Here is a 27,222-nt window from a genome sequence, read left to right on the forward strand (position 1 = left end):
GATCTCCGGCTAGTGTTGATGTAGCGTGCGAGATTTTACAGCTCTCGGATAGGCCATATCGAATAAAGTACACGCGTCAGTAGATAGCGTCTGATACATTGTTAAATCACTGCGTCTAATTTTTTGTTTTCTGTAAAAAAAAAATAATAATAGATAAAAGTATATATGTTCCATGTAGAACGCTTTCCTATATAGCGTCTCCGCATTGTGCAGTTTTTCTTTGTTGATGTTCCTTTACACAAAACGGTTTTCTTTCTTCGGTCATTGGTTGAAACCTGTTTTGACCCTGAACGCGGCCTTTCACCCGAGAGCCTCACACAATCTATTAATGGCTATTTCATTCACGCTTTTAGTATGCCTTTTGTGCCCGTCTGTGACGTCAGTTGGCCTTCAACTAGCAGTCTCGTGTACAGGGAGCATGCAGCGTCACGAGAAAGCTCGGCAAGCGGCTGGTAAAATAACCAACTCTATCTGGCAGAACTGATTCAGTGGTCCAGTAGCTCTGGCTATCTGGGTTTTACTAGCAGTATGATAGCTTTCTATTTAGTCGCTATGACGACGTCATAATATTGTCAGCTGTCAGCTGCGGCTGTTCCAAGCATTAACGACGCCGACGCCATGTTTTCTGCAGGTAGCCGACGCCGCTAAAACACCAACAGCGTCTGCGTCTGTAATGCTATCAAGGAATACGAAGAAATGCACGGGAAAACGTAAGACATCAGACGAAAGGGAGGGTCGCTCATTGCTTCTTCAGAGTTTTGTCAGCCAAAGGTATATATACTGCTTTCCGCTCGTGAACTGTTACACCACATAGAGCAACTCCTTAGTTCTACAAATGAACATTATAGACAGTGTTTCAATCTAATACGTCGCCAATACTCAGAAAATGAAATGATATGTATAAGGATCCCATTCCAAAATATAGAATAGAAAACATTTGACGACTTGTAGGAAACTAGCAGATAGTTGAAGTAAAACTGGGGATTGGGTATACTGATATTATGAGCAGTATCGCATATGCATACAATTGATGATCTGTCATCGAAATACGGGTAGCGCTCGGCCGCTTTCGATACATTGATCTCATACGAGCTAGATAGCCAAATGTGTTAATTAGAACGGTTTTCGATGGAAAAGCTAACTCGATAACGCTTACAGCGAATGATTGGAGATAATCGAACAGAACATACAGAGAAATTAACTAAGAAGAAAACATCTTACGCATTGAAAAAGTATACAGAAGATAAAAACTAAAATTTAAAAAAAAAACTAATTTGAACATTACAACGCAGTTTAAATGGGGGCCGATAGAATTGCACCTTCAGACACTGTTTAGCTAAAGATATTATCTAGCGAAAGTCGGCTGATGATTTAGCGTTCTTGCGTGCAAGCCCGAAAATGCAACAAACGCCAATGTACTACCCCATAGTCCGTACTGTCCATCCACCAGTATAGAGCTTCTTCTCATCTTATACTGCTTCAAAAATTCTACGCACTATTTTGTCAGTTTAACAACGGTTATTTCCTATGAATTTATTTTACGATGCCGTTACATATAACCAGAATATCTGATTAGTCTTCTCTAGAGGTCTTGTGGGGTAATGGTTCCATGTGCGAGCATAGTCAATCCAGTGCACCGAAGCGTTCCGTGAAGAGTTACGACGGACGGCCATACATGTTTTCACACTGATAGCCGAGAGCAGGCACGCTATGCTAGAATACTGGCTAGACTTTTCTCGTCTCAGCTGGCAACCAAATGAGCTGTTACGTACTTCACATAAGGTATACAATCAGACAGAGAGAACGGCATTCATAGTCGTACTGGAATGAAGAACTGTTTCCTCATGCTCATGCCGCCATCGTATTTTGCGACATATCAATTCAACCCCTTTCATTTAGCTGGCCTATACATACCTACCATCTTTGTCGTTACCGTCATCCCTCACAGCGACGACCACAGATAGCAGCTTCGTACTTTTTTTCGTCCGCCATATGCCGTCAGCAAATATCGTACTTCGCAGCTCTAGTCGCCGTACATCAGCTTGTTACCCCCGACTGCTTGCACTAGTTTGGCAAACAGGTCTGACGAAAAAAAAAATCGTATCTATATCAGCCTTCTAATTACTGCTATAAAAGCTTTATGGAGATCTTACATTAGCGAATTTCTGCACAACCACCTATCTGACCTCATTGGAAGCTGTTTGGTCAGAAACAGATTTATAGCAGTTCCAGACTATGTGATTTATCGTCAAAGATGTCCTGAAACAATTAACGTTTACGTTTTAGAGAACGGATAGTAGAATGATGCCGAGTTGTGGTTAATGTGCCTTTCGGGCCAAACGTTAGAACAACAAAGAACTTTGAATGCCCGCACAGACGAAAGTTTTGAGAAAAACTTAGCATCGCAAATCGCAAGCCTTAACCTGATATATAGCTAATACCTCGTGCCACCTGTATATACCGCGGACGAGTTTTTTATTTGAAAATAAAATTATAAATTTATATAAAATAGGTTGCAGCATCGTAACAATATTACGCACCACTTATTCTAACAGCACGGATGTGTTAGTTTTACCGATAACTACACAAAATGAGACGAGATCGTATCGATCACAGATGTCTATTAAATTACTTTACCCGAAATCTCATTAAATCAATGTCTTATTCGTACCTGCCTGTGTTTGTGCTTTAGCTGTTCTTCCTTCTGTCGAATCGTATTACTATTAAATATCAAATATATTGAAAAGTCATGTGATTTTATAAATGTGCATTTATACGTTTCACAAGCACACGAAGCCAGTGATGTGGAGGGGCTCTAGCCAAAGCGATTGAGAAGGCGGGCAAAAATTCGAATTAAGATCATTCAGTGCACAATCCTAGCTTCGAACGGATCTTATCTATTGTTCAACAATCTTATTATTTCCATGACTTTCGCCACCGTATATGATAAGTGGCGCCCTTTACTTTGCTTCCTCAGATGTCTAACGTCCAATGTTTCCTGCCCTATGCGATTTTCACATTTCCGCCCCTACAAACGTCCCCCCGCCACATCGACGTCAAATTGCTTCGCCCTTCTTCGTCCAGAGGCCCCACTTGTCATAATGAAAGAGTAATAGCCTCTTGTGTTAAGAATCCAGCCAAACGGCCGCAGCTCGTTTGAAATGTTTTGCTCTTCGGAACGGCGTTTAGCGTCGCTCGCTCGGCCGGTCGGTCGCGCTTGTGGTTCAAGCAAATTCATGTCTGTCCGTCCGTCCGTTCGTCCATCTATCTATCGGTTTGTGTATATGCGTTTTGCTTCTGTCTGGATCAGTAGGTGGCCTTGAGTGGTCCCGGCTGCGGGCGTCGTAGAGCCTCTGCGTCGACCCAGACGGGGACCAACACCATTGCCCGACAGGGTTGATGCATGATACTACTCGTCAACGTTGGCAAATCTTCTCTTTGCACACGAATCCCAACAACAGATGGCGCTCTTCAGCGAAACGTGTCGCATCGGATCATTTTAGCAGTGCATGTATAAATTCACACATGATTCATCGAATGGAGGTGGTGTATTTTTTTCGGATAGAAAAATACACCACCTTCACGCGGCAACGGCAATTTTAAAAGTAGGAAAAAACTATAATGCCAACAAACGATACCAGTTTTGTTTTGTGTCATCCACATGAAATAGTAGATAGATACTTAGTCGGGTTTCGATGTCTGGCGGGAAATTTTCAATGCATCGCAGTGAAAAATGTGGCAGAGTTACTCATTGGAGACAAGCAAGCCTCAGACAATGTTTAGTCTCAATCTATTGTTGGGCTCGATTTGTCGTTTTGTTAGGACACAGAGAGTTCGATTCCGGATCCTGGTCGCCACTTTGCGTCAGAGAAAAGTTCAAGCAGTTCAACTCACCAACACTGTTGATCCCCACTGAGTCCAATGGACCTGATGTCTGGATGAGAACTAAGTGAGGCGAATACTTAGCAATGTAGGTGTTGCAACAATTAACTTTTATAGGAGTTATAAACTTAATAATTTCTAAAGCACGCGCAGTACGGACGTCGACGCCATAGGCTAGGCAGATTAAGAAAGGTTTCGATCAAAGTTGACTTGATTACAGTTGGTGTTTGTCACGAAAAATTAAAAAAAAAAAAAAAAAAACGGTGACGCGTACAGATTGAATTGGTGCATCCTGCAACAATGTTACGCTTACATATCGTAAAACGATAGTACATTCAAATTCAAGAGCTTGTTTGGTAGACAGACATCTTTGATATTTATTTTCTTCATGCTGTATGCTGCTCGATAAGTTACAAGGTGGCGAAAAGATAGTGAATAATTTAACAGAGATTTAACACAACTGCGAGATAAATACAACTAATGTAGACAAATGAACCTTGTTCATTTTGTATTTAATGGTTACGAGCAGAGATGCAACTACTTCTGCTTATTTATGCAAGTTCCGTTTTTTTTTTTCTTTGTTTCAGTCCTTTAGCTTCCGGTGCCATTGTATTATACGAAAGTTTTACTTCATTAGTATTTGTCTGTATTTTCGATACAAACTTTCATCTATCCTTCATTGTTCGTCTCTATGTAAAATAGACTGTGTATAGTATATGCAGGACATAAATATAAAATTAAATGTAGCCTTTATTCAAATAGGCATGGTCTATTATTTATCTATAATAAGAGTGCTGATTCATTAAGGGAGGACGTTGACAGGCAACGATTGCGTTATATAGGATACAGGGTATTTGTTTGAAGCAGAAGGAACAATGACAGTCAGCTGCTCGAAGACAGACCGCTTAGTCGCTGATCGGTAACTCGTGTGTACCGAAATATACATACTATCTCAAGCCAATCAAAGTCGTTTACGAGCGAAGAGTATTTCTTTGTTTGTTCGTTAAGCTGATTATTATCATTGCTACCATTTTAATTTGTAATCGCCTGACAGAGAAGAGTATAGTTAATAAATTATTTTTTATTTTAACAGATCATACGAACTATCGGCGCCACTTCTTCAGCGTCCTCTTACGAACGAAATATCGAAACGCCGCGTTGTTCGCGTTGACCTAGTTACGCACATAAAACAAAAAAAAAAAAAACTAGACGTAACAAGAGGCTTATGGTTGTTTTGCGCAAATCGCCGATTTGATAAGCATGCCTAGTTGGATAAAATGCGATAATAAAATCACCGCTGACTTTGCACAGTCCTCGTTCGTGGTTCAGGGACTGACTGACTGACTGCCGGCTTCTTAAGCAAGCGTACAGCAACAAAGTCTGCCTCGCATTCCATCCTATTTTCATGAATCGACCTGTTTTAGACAAAGGGCAAAATTGCTCACGAAAAAATGTCTTCACGTTGTTCTCTTCCGCCCTTTGCCTATAATGATCCTCTCGTATATGTAACTTGTAGGTAGTTGCCAGCTATTGCTGCTGTTACAGCCGAGCAACTTCTGTATATCCTATCGCCGATTAGCTGAAATACATCCATTCGTTGGCGTTGATGTGTTCATGACGATGTTACATAATCTGTTGGCTGTAATCACATTGTAGCAGGCCTCCCAGCTAAAGGCCAGCCTGGCGTCCTTTGCCTGGGTGATGACGTGATCCCAACATGAGCAGCGCGGCAACGATTATCGCTGCTCAATCCAGTATATCGAGCAAGCAAATGACAATGAAGAAAATCGTATATAAACATTGACATTGCACTTCTTATCAGACGTTGATAGGTAGGAAAGCACTGCGACCAGCTGTGCGATAGCTCATTCCGCGGCTGCCCCAGCTGCCGTTATGGTTTGCGGGCAGAAGAGGGGCGGGGGCACAAAGGGGGCTTTTGCTGACTACCTGGCTTCGATTTCGCTCTGCTCAGCGGCAGCACTCAGGTCTTACGGGCAAAGCTGGAGGTCTGCCTAACCTAAAGCTAGCAATGGCTAGACGACATTAATGATATTGTCACTGCTATTGGTATGCGCAACCTGTTGCGTGTTGAAAAGGCAGCGATAGAGCCCTTTTTATTTTTCTAATTGGAGACTTAGTCATGCATGACTACCGCTCTCGTTGCCCATATATACAGGTACAGAAACGCTTGAAGGAAACCTAAATACGATGGCTTTCGATGGCATCGGCCATCTGGAGGACTCTAAAGAGTGGATTTTGCCGTAGAAGCTGTCACGACAACTCGTCGCTACTAGCAACATAAATATCGTTGAACAAAGATGACTTGCGCAATAGACGGTCATCATCATCGCGTTCAGGTAGAAGGCATCCTCCGCCGAATGTCAGCAATCGCACGAGGAATTTGAAGATCATTCTTTAACGTTGAGACCAGAGTGAAGGACCAATGACACCACCAGCAGTTACGTAATAGATTACACCAAGCAATAAATTGAGGGCAAGCGGAATACTGTCCCTTATTCGTGAAGGACATGCGGTCAACATTTTTGCGATGTTAGGCAATTAGATCTAGACTATTAGCACTGCAGAAGGTCTAAGCAAAAAAATTATCTTTGCAACAATATTTCGATACTAGACATCGCAACTGAGCTTAAGTGTTTACAGCAGTGCGTGGTAATCATTCAGGATGCGTCACCTAATTAATGAAAAATGCTTTTATCACCCCCCATGTGAGCGCATGGTTCGGCTTTGTGTGAGCTTTTGATGTCGTGTCACCGTTGCTTGAAATATTCAAGACGCTTCGATATATTGAATTCTTGTATTGAGTGGAAACGACCGACGGTGTTAGCTATTGCCGAAATAATTTCGATGCTATTATAAAGTCGTTTTTGTTACACCTAGCCTATACGCAGTTTGAAGAACTTGTGCAACTTACATGTAATTTCTCATGAAGTAACAAACTGAGCGAATCATCTGCTTCACCACTGGTGTCCTTCCCTCTAGCAGTCTCCCAACATTTTCGACTGGTGCTACGGAAAGACGTCTTGTCATCACGTGCTCAAGATCTAACCTATTTCGTTTAATGAATTAATCCAGTTTAGCGGCAAGCTCGGGTATTCGGAGAGCTCGATAAACACTGGTTTCAAAATGAACCAATATGAATTTACTATGGTTATAAATTTTAACTAAGAAACTGAAATCGTTATTTGTCGATTAGAAAAATTCGTAGAATACGCTCTTTTAACAGCTAACATGTCAGCTTGAACGCCGTCATTAAACCACCATCAATATTTAATCTTTCGAGTCCTGATTTCGGGATTGCATCGAATACCTGAATTTACGAGCCTAGCCCAAATCTGCTATTACTACATTGGTATAGTGCACTTAGCAACCATGTTATACCTTGATTTTTGCCGTAGTAGTCATTATGTGCAATTGGATTGTGGTCGCCCGTTCGAACAGTAAGCTAAATATTTTTAACCCAAGACTCGAGCTCATGAAACCCAACGGAACGTCATTCACATCCATGATTTTTGTATTATTATAAGCTGTTATTTACTATTACTCTTACCGCATATATAATACATGCCAGCCAACACTACCACTCTAATGCTGATATTATGCACTGCAGAAGTAGGACACGAGCAAAATCAACATTAAACCCGCTCCAACTTTGCCATTTCTTTTTTTATCCCTCCAGCATGACCCTGATCCCAGATCGGGCACTAGCGAGCATTGGATGAATCGTTGTTGAAAATTCAAATTCCTTTAAGGCCACACAAGCTTGCTTTGACCCCTGCTATCTCGGACAACACCGCAAGTGGGGATGCGGCCTTTTTCTCTCTAATGTTTCTGCGTTGGAGAACAAGTAGCTGGTTGAGGGCCTGTCGATCCACTTGAACCAGTTTCCCCTCAAACCTACCTCCTTCGTTGAGCCAGATTCGGTCAAGGAGAAGCAGTGTGCGCATCTTCGTGTGGTTAACTGACCTTCGACTTGTGTGTGCACTGCTCAAACACATAAGTCTATATCCATCTATCTATAGTCTTCTATGTACCTTATCCGATTCGATGGCCGGTGGAGCAGATAGAGCTTTTTCAACAGATAGAACCGACCAATGACGGGCGAGTTTCACTACCACTAACACCCCCGTGGGCGTCCAACACTATCTCGCTTCGTGGTTCCGCGGATCAGAGGACAGGGGCAGTCCAAATTTAGGGAATGTGTCTGGCTACACGAGGTGATGTTCCCCCAAACAAAAGACAGTAAGCAAAAACGAGAACCGAACAAAGCAGCACAGCTTCGAAGCTGATTGCTAAGCACGACCTGCTAAAGCGCCAGCATATGCAACATCTTCTAGGATAATACGTACGCGCAGCGCGGGCCACGGATGGCGGATATTAGGCAACGTACGCGTGATCAGTTGGGCCGGGGGTAACACCCAAATAGCGAGCTGATGGAATTGGGTTTAGGATAGCCGTCGCTGTTTTTCTAACGGAGGTCTAAGTGCATGTATTTGTATATAAGTGAATATATGCATAGAACGGTGTTGTGATGATGGTCCTGGTTGATAACAACCTTTTTATGCCACTAATATAATTAAAGTGAAATCGGGCGCTTCGAACAGTTGCTGACATGTACAGCATCGCAGGTGTAGTCGAACCCCAAGTCCAAGCGCTTTGGCTGTTTTTGATTTCAAGGCCCTAAAACTGCCCTTGAAACCAAAGACGCCATCGGGCGTTCCAATTTCAGGTGGGGTTTACTGAGCGAATATTCCGATAGTCGCACGACCGCCTCATTTCGACTATCAATTTGAATAGGAAGAAGTCCTACAGAGCACGAATCGTAGTCATACATGGGATGTACGAGGAGATTTCTAGAAACGCAGAGCTTACTATGAATACGTATTGTTCACTAGCTTAAACATATGCGATTTGATAGCTAAATAACATCTCGTGCCTAGAAATGATGCCGTCAGACCCTGGCAAGCACACGGCTGAGAACGTTGAATAGGCCTGGTGCACACAACGAAGCGACCGATATACCGGCGGCGCCAGTATAGATCAATTTATAGAACGAAAAATATGCCATTTAACCAGGCACGATCTCGGGTGTGATTGTCGTCTTAGCTGTCATACGCCTATTTTCACAAAACGAAGTTTATGGTTAATATCTGTATCTAAGTTCTATCACGAAACGTATATGTCTTATACAATAGATTGAGATCCGAACATCATTCTTATGGCCAGCTATTTCATGGCCAGCTTGTTAATTGACTTTTCTCACAAAATTCTGCATCCACTCGACTCGCGTGTCCATGCAAAAGAGATTAATAATAGCAACTTAATTATGTAGTACGGACTTCCTTCCTACAACAACGGGCAGAAAAATAAAGTACAATTTATGAGTAGATCTGAGGGCCGTCGGACGACACGAGCCGCACCCAAAAACCAACGGCATAGCGGTACGTCAGTATCGCTGTTCCATAAGCCCTCGCAGACACTTAACTCGAGATATTCATTGCGATTGAACGACAAAACAAAGCGTTGCTGGCATAGTAGATCTAATTCTATGTCCCCATTCGGTTCCGTTACGCTGCTGGTTGATGATAGCTCAGTTCTCTTCATATCATTCCTTTTTTTTTTCTATCCATTCTGCACTTGTACGATAGGCCATCATCTGACTAGGCTAAAGACTTTTACCGTCACTCACCTACTCATCGCCGGCCAAACTACTTCAATACAGTAATATGGACGGGACGTGAGACACGAAGGAACCCACGTTCCAAACTCCTGCTGCCACGTCAAAAGGAGCTCCTGTTAGTTACTCTAGGTAGTGTTCGTGTGCAACAGCAGCAGGAGCACAGCCGCTATCATCACTGTGTTCCTTCTTCGTTCGTTTCACTGTAAGCTACAGCAGCTATTAAAGGAAAGCAAGCAGACGAGAAGAAAGGGAAGAACATAGAGAACAACGACGATGGCTTGTGGCGGATAATAATCATGTATCGATAATTTGAAAAAGAAAATAATAGAAAGAAAAGAAAAAAGGGGGCGGGGGGGGGGCTACAGGAGTATTTTTTACACACACTTTGAATTTGGCGAATTTTGTTGAATCAATGAGCTGTATGAGGTGCGCATGCATCGTGGTGCTGCGCTGAACGAAGGGGCATAAACACTGCATAATACATCACTACAGTGATCTCTATCGTTACAAAATCAGAGCGAAGGGAGGGCTTTTTGGACATTTAATGATAAACGACAACGCTATATAGTAAATAGACTATACGGAAAGTATGCGATTACTTTATCCTAACATTATTTTTTTTAAGTAAAAATATAATGTTTTTATAATATATGTAATAAAGGTTTCCAGCAACCTTTGTTCTATTCTAAGTATTGCCTATATCTAAATTCAAGGAGATATTGGAGGCATCAAGTTGAAATAAATGGGAATGATCCGTTGGAAGCGCAGATACTAGCACGACAGGGGGACATGCTAAATCTTGATATGCTTATCCGGGATACAAGCTCTTTTATACAATTTTGCCTGCCATATTTGCTTTTTACTCATGTATGGAGTAGTTTTCAGTTTTTCCCGAAGCTGAAAATTATGATTGCCGTGTTGGAAAGAAGAATTTAACAGTAAATATCTGCTTGTGAGTATGCAATACTCACTTCGATTAGACCTTTGCTTAGTAGTAATTATAGCTTAGCTTTTCGTTTAGCAAAGTGTATCTCTATCGCTATTTACAACGTTTAATATATGATTTTATGTTTACGAATCTCGTAACTTAGCCGAGCTGCAGAAAACTTTTAGACAGCGCTGTAAGATATAACTTCAAAAAGTCAGATTGCTATATAGTATGCTTTTAGCTGATATGAATAAGATTGATGTTATCATTACACACGACCATGTTTACTGAAGAAACAACATCGATTATTACTTGTATACTGACATGGTTTTGCCTATACATCGTTGATAACTTTTCGAGGGACAAGCTCTTTTAGATGCCGCATTAGGTTGACAATGACGCCGTCCTAGAGACTGTAACTAGTTTGTACCGTATCATTGTAATTATATCTAAGGTGACCCTGCGCCTTCGTCATACGAGCGAAGCTAAGATGCGACATCGCCCATACGGAATATGGATCACGAAAGGAACTAAAGATACCGAGAAGAGGGAGATATTTTTTATAAACTTACTTCAACGTGTTGCCGTTGAGGGCAAGTTTAACATATGAGTAGTTTTTGTTCTACTCGAAGTTTGACACGATCAACTTATTCAGGTGGTGTCAAGTGTTGCTTGTTAGGTAAGTTTTTCTCCAAAGTAGTTAGATTGTCTTGTTTGTGTAGTCGCCAAAATCAATAACGAGATGTTAGATTATGTAATAGTTAATTTTGTTGGCCGCCCTTTTTCAGTCTTCAACTTAACAGTGGATTAAGAGCGTTTTTGTTTTCGCTTCGATAAATCCAATATATCACAAATTAATGTATGTCTCAGAATAAATGCTTCAGGTAAAATGTAAAATAAAATTCACTGTGTTATGTTATAAAATGCAATTTTACCGATTTTAATTATTACTCACATTTCAGATCGTTGTTTAAGCACACATATGTTTTGCTGCCTTTTAGAATTTTTTTGAAAATTAACTTTTGTCACATGTTACTCATAGTTAACGGTTGTACAACTTTAGATTTAGATAGATATAAGGTGAAATATTTTTTGTCCTGAAGACTGTAAAACTCGTTGGCAGCTCGTGGCATATTTCACGCTAAGGTTAACCTTACGCTGCTGCTGCTGCTGTTCAGAAGCGAATGTTTATCATAAAAATAGTATTTTTAAACAAACGAAGTGGTAGACGTTTGTCAGTATATGAGGAACGAAACTTATATCGATACATACTTGTAATGAACAATTGCTAGACAGGATTATGTGCAGGTATGACGCTTGATTCTCCCTACCGTTGTTTTTCCCTTCGAGAGATATAGCGTTATGGACTTGATCGTAGATGCGATTGTTTCAGTTGCTTAGTCGAATTTCAAGAACCAGGTTCTCAATGCAGCCCATGCCTGTCATTTCGAATCAAAGACAGAACCCAGAATGCCGACTCTCGTTGTCTTTCTCTCGCGCTGTTCTTCATGCGTTATCTTCGTGTACGAATGATTTTATTTTTCGGTGACTGGCACAAGCTCCACTGGGTAATTCGTTGGTCAAGCCCCTCTAGCATCAGAGCCTTCGCTGTTCCGACAGGCGTCGTGTGCTAGTTGGCATCGATGCTCTGCTGATGACATGTACGTGTTATAGCCCCGATGGAAGCCAGGACTCAGGCCCAGCGACGTTGGCCGTTGCTGATACGGGGTGCGAATATAAAATCTGACTTCCCGCATGTGTCCGAGCACAGAGCTTCCCGATTCCGATTTCGAGAGCTACTTGACTGCCTTTTCGATCTTTTTGGGGACGGGACGTGCATTGATAATACAACAGACACAAAATCAGTTAACATATAAAGCAATAGAACACGACTAAACACGCACAGATGCATGCACTGAGGGAGGGAGGGAGGGGGTCTCGCTGACTGAGTCATATTTTCAAGCATAACGTATCTGGCTGTGCTGACTTGGCTGTACTATGACAATGTAGGCACTCAATAAACCGTTTGCAGACAACGTACCACGTAGGAATATTTCCTCAGCGAGAACTTAATTATGCAACACACCGCTTCGTCGATACTAAGATTTGTTGAAACATGTTGTGACAGAATTAGAATTTGTTTGCTTTCGTATTTACATATATTTTCACTTGTTGATTGTTGTGCAGTATTAAAGTAACTATCGGACACTAACTTGCGGATCGAAACTTCTGAAATCTAGTTGCACGGAAACCGTCCTCTTTTCTGCCTAACAACGAGTCCGTGGATCAAAAACAATCAACGAATGATAAAATGAACAAACATATTTTATGAAATAACCGATCACTGATCCCTTTTTGCGCAAATAGGCCCAAGAGAAGTCCATAAAACTCTTATTCTAACTGTTACTTACATTGTGGCTTAAAGTTACGGCTACGATAGCAAACGGTCACAGTTTTCCAGTTCGTCGTTAAGGCCCCCCACACTTGCTTTTTGTCACCGCTGGTTTCTATCAGTGAGTCGATAACATATAGATTTAATTTTGCTTACGAAGTTACTTCTCTCGTATTTGCTAATAAGACAAAAAAAAAAACGTCGGCCTGCTTATACCGTAAATAAGCAAAAGTCGTTCCCGAACGCTGCACATGTTATATTAAATGAGGATAAATTAACATATCGTGCTCTTTTGGCTGTCGGTAGCAAGCCGATGAAGACCATGCATTCAGACCATTTTCCAGCTCCTATTCAAGTGAATCAAGCTGCAACATTTAGTGGTACATTCTCATTTTTCCTCTTTGATTCCGTTTGGAAGCACTCACTCGCAAACGGGTATACTTCTGCTGTTCAGGCCAGCTCAACGCATAGGCGTTGTTTTTCTACAGATCGAGTTCGTTCGCTACCCATGTCGTTTGTCGTTTTCATTACCTGCCAGATACGCAGCTCGTTTGAAGCGTCGGGACAAAACTAAAAATCATAGGCAGTCATGATGACTATGGAACGTGGAGCTTTCTAAGTATGTTGTCAATATATATCTTTGGGTACTCTAGAAAAAAAGGCTACAGGGCACAGTTTGAGAACAGGGGCAAATGCATCAATTTGTCACCCGGTATGAATCATTTGAGGCATATGCGATAAGATCGCTAAGTACGATTCGTTACTCGAAGGCAATATTTCTATATCTGAGTGCTTCCGTGTGATTTTGGCAGTCGTCGGTACGCATCGAAGATATGAACAAACGAAGATTAACTATTGTTGTCGTTCATTTCTTTTACCGTACTTAGTTTGGGCGAATCTTCATTGTGGTCATCTGCGTCACAATTGCGACCTGACATCTTCATCTTTATACAGCAATAGCAATGAAAGTACTTCAAATTAACTATGTCATTGTTATGAGTATATATTCTTCCTACATCATATACCATCTGTAACATGTAGAATTTTTTCATTTGTACCAGCCTCGCTGTACGATGCACCTCCTGCTCGAGAGCGTATCTCTCTGTATCATCTCCTTAGGCTTCTTTCACCATGATGAAAGTGCTTCGATGAGGCAACAATCGCATTTTCTGTGACGTTTTGCTACGGTTCACGTCAGCAATAGCCGCCGTTGGCAGAATATACTCTGTTAATAGAGCTGTTTTTTGTTAGACCGGACAATAGTAGGTAGAAACTCGAGACTCTGCCTCTGAACTTCTCTTTTTTTTTATTTTATCTGAACTATCAGCTGCCAATGAATGCCAGCTGAGCTGCCGTCCCGCAATTGTGTAATGTATGATAGAGGACACTGTATATATTCGATTGATTTTAACGTATTTTAGCTATCCTCTATTGGCATAATACATATATGAGTACAGAGCTGCTGTCTAGTGTACAGCCTTTTGTGCACTGACGCGGCGACCCTTCTAAAATAGAAATACGACAATTTACTATTTAATGAATTCAAATGCTTAAACGTAACGGAGTAGCCGCTTGAACGTAGTGTGTTTTTACTGTATAGTTAGAGCACAATGCACAGAGACACCTATCACACAAGATTCATATATGGGTTTCTCGATCACGGCCCGTATAGAAGGGGTTTTTCATAAATATAATGTATTTTTTAGGCATCAGAGCAGAAATAGCGTGCACTAGGACCACGCTTAGAATGCTCTCTGTCTAGATGTTTCTGTTTATTAAATGGCGCTTGAAACAGTACATGCTTAGCCAACCTCGCGCAGAAAACACGAGTTTGAAAAGTTTCGAGATGGGGTCGATCTAGGACAAATAAAACATGAACGCTGAGCACGATAGGATTTCATTAGAAAGTGTTCCTGACCTTTTTCTCGATTAACTTAACCTTACTATGTTTTCAAATTAGATAAGCACTAGTAGCGTCGGTGACGTCTTGCAGGCAAATTCGGCCTTCGTTTTCTGAGAGGGGATGGGACCGTTAAACAGTTAGACTCTAACTAGACAGGAAATAGAGGAAAGATATATGCCAGAACAACTGTCATTTCTAAAGCCAAAAATACTGTAATCTCAGATTGAGTTGAATGGCTTGCGTTGCTTTATCTTACCAAATCAAAGGAGCAGGTCGACCTATTCCCTTAGCCTAAACTGTAGCCTATTACAGCTTTTGCTTCAGGGAAAATGGCCTAATGCTCGCTAGGAAACAGCAAGAGTCAATTTGCAGGGTGCGATTACGTAAGTGGCATAAGCGACAGGGCCTTTTCTAATAGGAACAAAGCAGGCAAACTCTACTGTCCTACCTGACTACCTAAGCTCCTGCAACTCCGTTCAGTCTCTGGCCGATGACTCTCTCCGCGTTCCTGTCTCTCTCTCTCTCTCTCTCTCTCTCTCTCTCTCTCTCTCTCTCTTGTTCCTAACAAGCTGGTTATCGGAACGATTTCGAATAGAGAGTAGGCAGTAGTGGTGAGTGAAGGGAAAGGAAGCACACATTTCACAGTGTCAAGAATTGTCAGCTAGAAGCGATTTCTTAACAGGCGCCAGACACTCGGCTAGTCGCGCTGGTGTATGCAGGCTATCAGAATCGCCAAATTGCTTCGTTAGCTCCCCTCATAGCGAGGCATAGAGATGCTTGATAGAACAGCACAAGTGTGTGTGCCTGCCGAAACGCTGTCGACTCCTCGCTTAGAGAACTGTACATCTGCCTGTTAAACCTCTGCGACGTGCGGACGGCTGCTGTCTTTTGGGTAATCAGCTGGCACTGCCTGCTGTTATGTGAACGCTATTAGTTTTTCCTTTACCAACTTTATGACCACTGATCCTAGCGATGATATTCTATCGTGTATTGCCATTGTATCAACTGCGGTTTACCTTCGTGAGCGTCACTTTTCCTTAGTTTTAAGTTTCTGCCATTTGTTTTCGTCTCCCGCTCTGATCTACGCTTGCTCAAGTCCGTTCTCTTGTCGCCGTAATTCCATAATGCTGATTGGTATTTTTATTTCGTTCATTGACTTCGCTTTTGTTTAAACGGAGACCTAAAAATCTGTTCGTCAGCCCGGTAGCGATGCTGTGCCGGGCGGCACTTATTGGCTTTCACACCGTCGATATTTCTAGCTTAGTTACAGAATCGGTTAGACTTCTGGATAGGTGTCGTTCGGAGTTCAAGTGAGTGAGTCAGGGCACTCCAGTGCTGAGACTACTAGGAACTGGGAAAGAAGCCGGAAAAAGACGACAAATTATTATCGAAGTTATTTTTGGACGGCAATAGGAAAAACATTTTTGTCAGTGTTTCGTCTCTCTTGGCGGGTCTTTCGAGTTATATACAAGTGCATTTTCCGAACTAGCCTCATACTGAATAGGCTCCAAGCGTCATGCTAAGGCTATATCGGGGAGAAATCTGTTTTACGAAGACCTTATTAAAATTCTGTGGTTATGAACCTGTATGCAAATTAGAGTATGACATAAATAATGTAAAAAAATCAGTTAATTTGTCGACTGCTTGCCCGCTTACATTGACTCGGTTACGTCAGCTGGGCTCGGTAGCTTCGCCGAAGGCAGATAGATACCGATAATGAGATAATCGATTGGAAATGTACGCAAACAGGGAATTATAGCATCACTAACCGACAGCAGATCTGCATTGCAATGGACGAAAACGTATGGACGTAATACTTCTCATTAAAATGATCTCGCCTGTTTAACTGATTCGTAGCTGCTAGGATTTCCAATTTGCCTTCCATATTAGGTATTTTGTATAGTACACATCTGAGTACACTATGCACTACGTTTATAAGTATATCTAGTTTATGAACTATCCCTGTAGAAGTTCCGCTTGTTTGGCCTTTGTTTATAGATCAGGCGATTTTCACTGCAAAGTTGAAACTTGAGTTGATATAATTTCTTGCGGAAGGAACATTAATAGTAATTTACAATAGTTGTCTTCTCAAAGGGGCTCTAGTATAATATATTATCGAACAGTCTCCCAAAGAGAGACCAGGGGTAAATTATATATAAACGATTTACGGGCTCTGCGGTATGGCAGGTATTTATCTAGCTCACCGCCTTTTAGCCACAATTACTATAAAGACAATGATTTTGACTATTGAAATCGATAAATAAATATGCTCCCAGCAAATTTGCTCGTTTTTGATTAACTGAGAATCAATACGCTTCGCCTTAAAAAAACAGCTCGTTTTAAATATCAAGAAGGCTATCCTAATCTATAGAGCCCTGCAGCCATAATTCTGCGAAACGTGAGTCACTTACCTTTTTTTTTCCTTTTCTCTTTCTAGCTGTTAACTAAATCAACTGTTTGATCTTCCACGAGATAGCACCCGTCTTTCGATAGCATAGCTTACTTCATCCGATTGTTTGAGTGGGTGGTCCCGTCGATCTCCATTTCTTATACAGCGTTTCCAGCGAAACGCCCGACCCATGACGACGCTTGGAGTTGTAAGCATTCGCTGCACTAAATCTTGGTATTTAGCTGAGACCCTTAAGGCATCACCCTGTTCGCATTTGTATATTGCAGGTGAAGAAAAGTATATTCTATCTTTTTGGTGATTACATTTTCCAAAATATAGTTAGCTTGTATTATACATTTTCACACAACCGTAGGGTGAAATTTCCAAAAAAAAGAGACGAATTAAATATACGGCGATAATAAATGAAAATAGAAATGACCTGAAGGCTAAACGATACAAAACAAGAGGCAAATGAACGCCTTGGTAAAATGGTATGACACGAAGCTAAAAAACTGAAAAACCAACCAAAAAATCAGAAACTAACTTGGAAATGCTATAAAATGAAGGTGGCCGATATTATAGACAAGATTATTTCGCTTGAGCGAATCGAAATTTGGGAAAAACGAGCTTGAAAAGCAAATAATTAAAAACAAAATATCGTTCGGCAAGTTTACAAACGGCTCCGTACGAAAACAGGGCTTTATCAGCCTTCGAACCTATCTGCATCTTAGGCGCGCGCCTAACAGAAAACAGGTGTGGAAAGTTTAAGGGAACTAGAAACTACTTAAGACCTAATGAAGACTTCTCTTTGCATTATGGCAAATTTGTGCAATCTAACACTAATCAAAGTTAAGTTGGAATGAAGCAAATATCATCTAAAAACATCAGCCTTATGTATAGAGGTACGTGCGAGCTATAGTCCCAGCTACAGCACCGCATTTATCCAGCACGGTTTTAGGCTCAATAGGCCATCGCCCCGCTGTTGATGATGTACAGAAAGCTTTTACCACAAGTACATGTCAGAGGTTATATAAACACGGTGATCTTGTGAAAATTCATTTTCATCATCTAGCTACTGCCGAATTATACTGCTTAGTTAATTTGATTTTCTCGCTGTTGTCAGGAAATTGGCTTCGGTTGGTTCGCGGCCAACGACAAAAGCATCATGCTGACCCAATTTATTATAGTAAGTATATATCAGCATATATAGATGTGAACGTGTACATAAGCTTATGTGCAGCAAAGCAATCGAGCGTGTCTAGGTAATAAAAAATCCGCCCAGCACGATCAATCCGTTGTTAGCTAGACTGTTCCCGCTAGTAAGAACGTCATCGCCATAATCACCATCGCCGTCGACTAGAACAAGCAATATCAAAGCAGCTCTGTATCGAGACGACAAGGGAATCAGATGTAGGTTTTTTTTACATGGGCCCCGAATGACACTCGACTCAAGTGGATTGTGGACATTGTTCACTGCTGGGTTTTACTGCGAATCCTGTGGTAACCTCGTAGGTCTTTCGACAAGCTGTGACCCTACTCGATCTTACGCGTTGTGATCTCGCAACGAGCCTTTGGGCTAGCTGGAGAACAGCAGAAGGATGTCGTGGTTTCGGTGTCCTAGACAAGTGGAGTTGACCCACTTGGCATTCAAGCCACGTCCTTGCCGCCACTGTCCAATAGCCTCACTCCTTCAAACAGACACACTGAGGTACAACAGGGAGTCAGTACGATTTCTATTAGGGGTAGGCTGCCAGGCCTCCTCCTTCTTTTTAGCTGCTTCTAGTAGTGACACCCCCTAGGCCACCATTTCGCTATAATGTATGCAATTTGCTGCTGGTTTCAGGTACTAGTGGAGTTTGGAAGGCAGATGTCACTTTCGAATGAGGACTCACCTTGCGCCGTGCTCCTTCCAGTATATTAGCACTCCGCCAGACAGCCGGAAAGAGAGTACTATATGGCAGTGCGACTTTGTCCTGCTGATTGTGCCTTAACGATACTCTATATTCTAAATTTAGTTTTGGAATTTCTTATGTAAAAGTAGACAATATACATGTGAATGCAAACGTATCTACCTCTAATATAGGGAATACGAATTGATAGACGACGCCCTAATAAATACTAACTCATGCGATAATATATTCTATTAAAAAAAAAAAAAAAACTATTGCGAATCTCTCCTTGCAGATCACAGCTGAAAAGATATACTACCATTAATTAAAAGCCAATTGCGCGAAATGTCAGAGCTTATGGTCTCTTAATCATTCCTAACGTTCAATGTGGAAGACGAACCGAGGTAACCACCCTATGCGCTAAGAAAAAAAGAAACAGCTTTCGAAAAATCTCTTAAATCCCCAACGCTTTTACAGCGAGCATCTTCCATTGATTTAACTGCTCGGAAATTCTTTGCGACATGTCTGGGTTCCAATGTTCGAACCTTGATTAGCGATTACGATTCGCTAGGACGCGGAATTTAAGCCAAAGAGAAGGACATCGTCTGACATACTACATTTCTATAACAGCGGGCTCGACTGTGTAGCTGGCGGCAGGCGTAGTGGCGGCAGGCCACTCAGAAAGTGTCTCGGAGACAAAGAAAAAACTTTTTAATGAACAAGTTCGTATTGATGCGTCTGAATTTGAATCTCGCAGCACCAAGAGGGAACGCGTCAAGCGTGGGAATTTTTATGGACGATCAGCTTTGGCAGGCCAGTTCGGGCGTGGTGCCGCCGTCAGCGTCACAGCTAGTAGTAGCCGTGGTACCATCACGAATTTAGGATTTCCTCCACAGACCGCTAGCGATAAACTTATTAGTAGTTCAAGCCACATAGCTAGTTCCGCTGTTACCAACAACTAACTCAACTTCTTAATTTATGTCCTACTTACCGGCAACAGCAACTGTTTCAACCACTAATACTATATAGTCGTTGTTGCCTCTTTCTTTGGTGCCCTTGCCTCTTATCGTTTAATTCAAATGGGTCTGTCTTTTTTGCTGTGCCCATACCGCTGTATCGTACGTGTTGGTTTTAGATCTCGTTAGAAGCCGGTACTGTCGCTATTGGCATCGGTTGCTTCAAGTCGCGTCGCGCTTAACTGCTCAATAAGGTAGACACCTAGTGTGGCTCAGGCGTGTCGCTCGTGCGCTTCGCCGAGTCGTAATGGCTGGGTCCGTCTAATTTGGATATGGATATCGAAGTCGATACGAAGACATCGAAAATGAAATGAAGGCAGTGAGCACACAGGTTCGCCTTGCATTAAATTCGCGCATTAAATACAACAAATCGATAAGGATTCTAAATTCGTAAAGTGGCCAATAGGTAAACTGAGAAGGACGAAACAAAGTTAAAGTTTCTAGAAAATCAAATTCAACAATCAAGCTAGCTAGTTATAAAGCTTTTGAGAAGCGTCTAGTCATGGATAAAGCTTTTGGCGGGAGCTGATGAAGAGAATTACGTTGGAGGACGACGCGGGAACTTTCGACCGGTGAAAACTTTTCTCAGGCGGCCTCAAAAGAAAAAAGACGAATTGGAAAGAGCGCAAGATATGGGGGGCATTAGATGGCAGATGCCCGGTGTTTGCATGGAGAACAACGATCATAGGAACCCAAGTGAACGGACCCACACGGGCAGAAATCGCTCGAAAAAAAAATGATGGTAAAGTGATTTATCGTGACTATGAGCTATAATAGTTGGTCTGGTAAATAGGAAATATTCTTACATCGTTTATATATGAACGACTGATCTTGTGAAATGGAAGATGGCTATTTCCCTAGTGAATGATTGCCCTAATTTACAAATAGTAAAATGAACAACGGGGTAATACAAGATATGTATTAATAGCATTTCGCATGAAGGTGATATACTTCAACATGTATAAATATTTCCTCATACTGCTTTGAACTTCTCATTTCAAAATCAAGTATAAGTGTTATTTCCAACAGCGATCGAGTGAGCTCACAAGCACCATACAAGAGGGTCAATATACTAGCGCATTTACATACTCATTTGATTAGGGCACACTAAATGCTTCCATATAGTCGGTACTTATAAAGTGTACGAAGTTATACCGAAACTGCCATTTGTCCTACGGCACCTTTCGCTTATTCGTTCATAAGGCGAAGCTTACCAAAATCTTTCAGCATCTGCTCAAGTCAAGTCGGCCAATGGAGCTTCCTTTGCGCATTCTCCGACATACATAGTGTGTGTCTAGCTGTAACTTAAGATCCGTGAACGTCACGCCAACTCTTATCCCTACTGGCGCCTGTACCCCACTTGGAAGAGTTGTAAACTGCCACTCTATTCCCTGTGTCTCGGCTCGGTATCACGTGTTTCGCATATATTGAGGCGCGGCGGCCATCCAACTCCACTCAATCCTCAAAACTCTATCACTTTCGCCAACGACGCGAAGGACGCCTGCAGCGAATAGCACATCCTAGCACCTTCTGCGATCCTGGCCAGTCTACTCAGCTGCTCATCTTGTCCCCCTCCCTGGCTCCCGCTCGCGATCTAGCCTTCGCCACGGTCTACCACAGAACCGCCGTTGGGCCTTCTGCATCTCCAATAAATTTAAGCCCTCCTGTCTTTTCCTGCCGGTCTCCTGCGGACCGTGGCTACTTGCCGGAAAACTGCTAAAATTTAAGCCAGCGGGTCGTTCCGTTAGCGAGACTAGCTATGGTGCTCGCTCTTGTCATGCCATAGCTCGCGTTTCAGCGATAATCCAACGAGGGAAATAAGTAGCCAACGGCCGTCTAGCGTCTCATACTTAAGAATCGTTGGGGATTTTCGGCGATCCAAGTTGGCTTGACTGTCTGCAAGCAGAGCCGGTTACACACGGCGTAAACTCCCTGCGAGTAACTACCTATAGTGTTTTCTAGCGGCCAGGAAACTGACCCAGTTGTTAAAGACTCTTGAGTGTACCAGCGGTACCGGTCACACCGACCATCGGCCAGGGGTCGCTCGGGTTGTCTCGCCATGTTCGTCTCGACCCCAGCGTCACAATACTCTGCTGAGCTGGTAGGAAGAAAGAAAGCTTCGCTGAGGGTCTAGGGCGGACGGTTCGGGTTTTCGGGCATTTGCAATGAGAAAAGTGCCCAACTGAGACTTGTGTGGAACTTTTTAATTCTGATTAGAATAATATTCACATTAAACTACACTGTATAGGGTTGACTCAAGTTCGTTGGCAGGCCGAGCCACACGACGGCTGCTTGCTTGGCTCGCCGACAGGCAAACTTGGTAGTTTATTGGCAAACGCCGCTGCTAGACCTGTATAGCCGTGTGCTGTATGTCTTTGCACGTACATATGTGTCTGTATTGGTGAGATTATTATGCCCCTATGGATAATGTGATGTTAAACTCGGGTTTGCAAGAAATGAGTTCCCATTTGGGGTTAAGCAATGCATGAATACGAATAGAAGTTACGTCATTTTTGACTTTACTGTTATTATAATTAGTGTTGTTGGCATCATCATTAATGTCAGTAGATGTTTCGCCTTATTACTCCCACTAGATAACCTATTGAGTCTTAAACTCTTATTATGTCTTTCGAGTGAGCAATGAATTCATCATTTTCCCGTGTCACAATGCCCGTTGCAACGGGCAATTATTTATCATTTGCAATTAATGTAATAAAAAGATTGTTTCAATTCATGTACAATTATGAAAACCTTCGATTACTAGGCATATTTAGGAACGTAGCATCCTAGAAGAATCCTCGATCACAAATCAGGACACGCACAAACTGAATTGAACAATATGACCATTTCGCAAAAAGCCGATATGAATGTTCATGAAAAATCCACCACGCCAGGCCGGCAAAACTGAAGGGCAGGCAATCATCAAGCATACTCGTGGCACATTCCTCTCAGTAGACTGATTGAGATTTGTGTGACAGATCGCTCTATCTGCATGACTTTTCCTTTTGATTTTAGTTTCTATTACTATTACCGCCTCTTGTACTGGTGCTACTGGTCCCAACACTGCTAGATAGATGCAGCATAACGTCATTCAGATATTTGCATTTCTCTATGTACATGCTCGTCGTCTGACTATCTCCGGGACAAATGTTCGCTTGGCCTACCCTCTATCGTCATTAAGCCACCCTTCATCTAGACCTCTTGACTGCCTTTGAATGGTACCGCCACGTTTGGTTGGTGAATCTACATGTAATGTTGCACGTTATCTCTCTCGACCTCTCCCTATCCCTGTCTATGATTGACTGTCATGCCCCTGCTAATATGTTCCGTACGCGCACAACCCCTTCCCTCCAGCTACTGTGAATCCCTTAATTAAACCACTTGTTGGCCCCCGCACTTAGTTTGCTTACACTGAACCTTTTTCACCTTATAAATTGCAGCGCTTTTCCCCTCTTACTAATGTACGTACGCACATATGCACCCGTGGGCAAATCCCGATTGGTGGTGGTACTTTCACTGTCGCTGCAAATGTAGCGAGCTTATGTCTGGGTCTCCCTGTACGCACTATACTGCGATTCTGTTTTCGTTGACTTCTCTCAGCTACGGTAATGCATCGACGAATGCACGAAAACGAATACAATTATTCGCTCCGACAGGTACGAACGTATTTACGAGCAGCTTTACAGGTATTAAGGACACTAACGATATGCCCTCGAAGAGACACACCCCGACAATAGAACCCGCATTTTTTCAAATATTCATTTATCTAACGCCGGACCCATTTAGCCTACAAACACTAAACGAGCAGCATTTAGTTCGTTCATTGCAGTCTGGACATTAGCGACCGTTTACATATTTGTAACATTTCATGATTTCTACAATTACTTTTAAACCAGAAACATGTTCTGCCTATTCGGAATGTGTGAAAATTTGCTTTTTTAATTAATCAAATGAAAACTTTATTTAATCAATTTATTTTCACTCCAAGTTGAGTGAATAGGATAATCAGTCGATTGTCCTTCTACTCTTATTACTATAATATGTTGCATTTTTGTACTAATTATGTAAACAAGCACAGACAGAGATTTCTTTTTTGTTCAAAATGTCTATTTCTATTCGATTTCATAGAATCCGAGTACTACTACATAACAAATCCTTATGTTACTACTGAATTACTACTTGTCTTAAGTAAAAACTTACAGAATATCAGTAATTTTCCGCTTGGCTAGCATTATATGTACGTCTATCTAATAGTATCCTAAGAAGTACTTAATTAAATTGCCACATAAGTTTTATAGCGTACCAAAGTGGCCACAGGTTTATCTTATCCGTTAGTGATAAACACGTTTTACGTAGTATCTGTGAATTGCGTACTTCTCTAAGCGATCGCCAGACAAAGCAAGAAAAGATCGCATCTGTAAACTAACTAGATGCAATATGGCGGTGGACACGCATAGTAAATCGGCTTCGGCGCAGGTAACAAGGGGCCCTATGTGCGAACACAGATTTACCGGCCACCCGTTCGCCTTGGCCAATGAAATAGCTTCGATTATTCTATGAGTGAACGGGACAGAGCCTACATTCTTTTTGCGGACCTGTATAACAGTTGCGATGTACCTACTGGCTAGAAAACGAGGTCGACCAAGCGGATGCCGAAGGGTTCTGTTATTGCGTGCGGTAATGTTGGCTGGCACAAGCAGCCGACGAAAAGCCTCCTTGGCTAGCAGGCCACAAGATTCTTCTTTGTGGACGCACGCTAGGACAGCCTATGTCAGGTGGCATCCGGGATAACGCGCGAAAGGCAACGGCAAAGGGCCGTCTAGGTGGAAAACGAAATAGGCAGAAGGAGTCTAGCAAGGACTGGCGGCAGCCATGAGAATGACGAAGGAACCGTGCTGTTAGAAGCGAACGCGTCCCAGTAACGGAAACAAGAAACGGTAATGAATGTCAAGTGGACACTGACCCTTTGGAAGGAGCTGAGCTCCTGAGAGAACAATGTGGGAGCCTCCAATGTACACCGAATGCGTCCGGTGGCAGCGCTGGTAATGGTATTGCTACGAATATGCTTATAAACCTCACAGGATCGGTGTGTAACATACGTATATATCACACAGACATTGAGCCCTCCGGTAATTAGTTAACGGGCGCTATCGAACGGACAGCCGTCGTCTCCGCCCGGCAAAGCGACAGACCAAACTTTTTTCTAGTGTCGCGATGAACACCTTGAAAAAGGATAACAGCGCGGTGTCTGTGCCCGTGATGGTTGATTAATTAGCTCCTTTTATCCAATTAGGAACTATTCGTAAGTAAAAGATATTATGTAATCATATTATCGTTATAGATTATTATTTTTATTATAGAGGACACGAATTCTAAACGAGTGCTACCACTGTCTGTATATCGACCACTAAGCAAGCATTGTTTCTGTAATGGTCTACATACATATAATATAAATAAGATGCTATTTGAGACTGGGCCTACTTGAATTCGAAGGAACTGCACACCTGAAAGCAATTATACGACGAATAAGAAATAGGCAACACAATGAAGGACACCAATAGAGTACAATAGTTCTATGTCTTAATAACTGTTGATATGTTCAAGCAGTCTCCAGCGTTATGTTTATGCAGAGCTTTTCTAATTACTCGCACGCTACGCATACATCGAGGTTTGATAAGACAGCTCAAAATGGTAGTTGTACACTGCGTCTATTACAAGGATACGTCCAACTAACGTACGGACGATTGTGTGTCCTCTACAAATGGGTTTTGGAAGTCTATCTGGCACAAAAACTACAAACAGGATTGTTGTTTAGGTATAGGTATTTGCAACAAACAATCTTTCACTTTTTAGCGAACACTTACGGTGTTCGATTAATGCAATGCGTCTGACCACGTAATCTTATCCAGAAGATGGGGGTCTTGAATATGCTGTTACTTTATTTGCTATCTTCGAGCTTTAGTTTTTAACCATATTACTGATCCGGTTTGCTTTGAGCTTATCTTCCTTAGTTGCATGCGCTACTCGTGCTTGCCCATCCCGGTGCTTAATTGCACCCATGTTCACCTCGAGTCACTGATGTTGGACATTGTGTGATTTTCCTTAGGAGACAGAATTGGCGTCCTATGATTAGCCCTTGGATAGACGATTAGTAAAGACCAGCAAAATGATACAGGAACGGACTCTTTTTGGAAATCTTGAAAAAAAGATTTGTTATATATATATATATAACAAATCTTTCTTCAATGTATATATAATAAAAAAATTGTACACTTTTACTTAATAAGTTCATTATTCCTTCGCAGTGCAGCGATTGATGTCGGGTATTTGAATTTGAAAGCACTCTGACGAAAATGGCGAGTTCCATTTCCAACAAAACAGGATCGTTACGGTTTATCGTCGTGATATAAAAACATTTCTTGAAGAAAATCTTCCGTGACGACAATAGATTTTTTTGTGAATATATCTTATACGTAAAGCCGAAAAACCAAAAATACCAGAAAATTTCAAAACTGCGGTTGAACTCGTGAACCCATAGCCCAGTAAAAGTTTTACGTGGATTCTTTTGTCATTTTAACAATAATTATATGTAACTAAAAATTGAAGACATTATTCTCAAATAGCTTTTCTTATTCATGCAGCTTGCCCGACCCCCTGCTCTTTTTCGACCAGAGATTTGGCTGTCCAAGTCAAATATATAAGTCAAGTAAGTTACCTATCAGTTGCATAAAGTTAGCTTACACTGTTTTATTCGAGTTATTAGTTGAATTAACTGGTCCGTAAATATTATACACGAGCACTATTAGATTCTCTTTCTACTACACTATGTATGACTCAGATTGAAGCCTATTGAATTTAAAAGCCTATTGCATATTGTTGGAAACGCATTAGACCCATACTGCTTTTAAAGATTCGACATATAGAACAGATTTTTTTTTCTTCACCCTTTTTGTGGTGAGTTTCGTTCGCGGAATGATGTAACCGTTATCTCGCTACATCAATACCTTGTTACTGTATTATATAAACTTCTCTCGCCTAGCCACAATTTCCTTTTAACGCCGTGCTCGGCGGTCCTGCTGCTCATCGCATTCTTTTCGGGACTTCCACAGACGAGGCATTCGAAGT

General features: G+C 41.9%; 1 long non-coding RNA gene across 2 annotated transcripts in view; it reads left to right on the top strand.

Moving 5' to 3' along the window:
- Positions 1–24,080, top strand: part of LOC111247617 (uncharacterized) — a 76,518-nt gene extending 52,438 nt beyond the window's left edge. Inside the window, exons 3-6 of one of the 2 annotated variants that reach the window (XR_015325131.1) lie at positions 632–771; positions 18,316–18,378; positions 19,036–20,839; positions 21,325–24,080. This is a non-coding gene — a long non-coding RNA (uncharacterized LOC111247617). The remainder of the gene's footprint in view (positions 1–631; positions 772–18,315; positions 18,379–19,035; positions 20,840–21,324) is intronic. The other variant, XR_015325132.1, reaches the window with a different exon arrangement.
- The last annotated feature ends 3,142 nt before the right edge of the window (positions 24,081–27,222 follow it).

Source organism: Varroa destructor, unplaced genomic scaffold (genome assembly GCF_002443255.2).
Source record: "Varroa destructor unplaced genomic scaffold, Vdes_3.0 BEIS01000003.1, whole genome shotgun sequence".
NCBI classification, from domain to species: Eukaryota; Metazoa; Arthropoda; class Arachnida; order Mesostigmata; family Varroidae; genus Varroa; species Varroa destructor.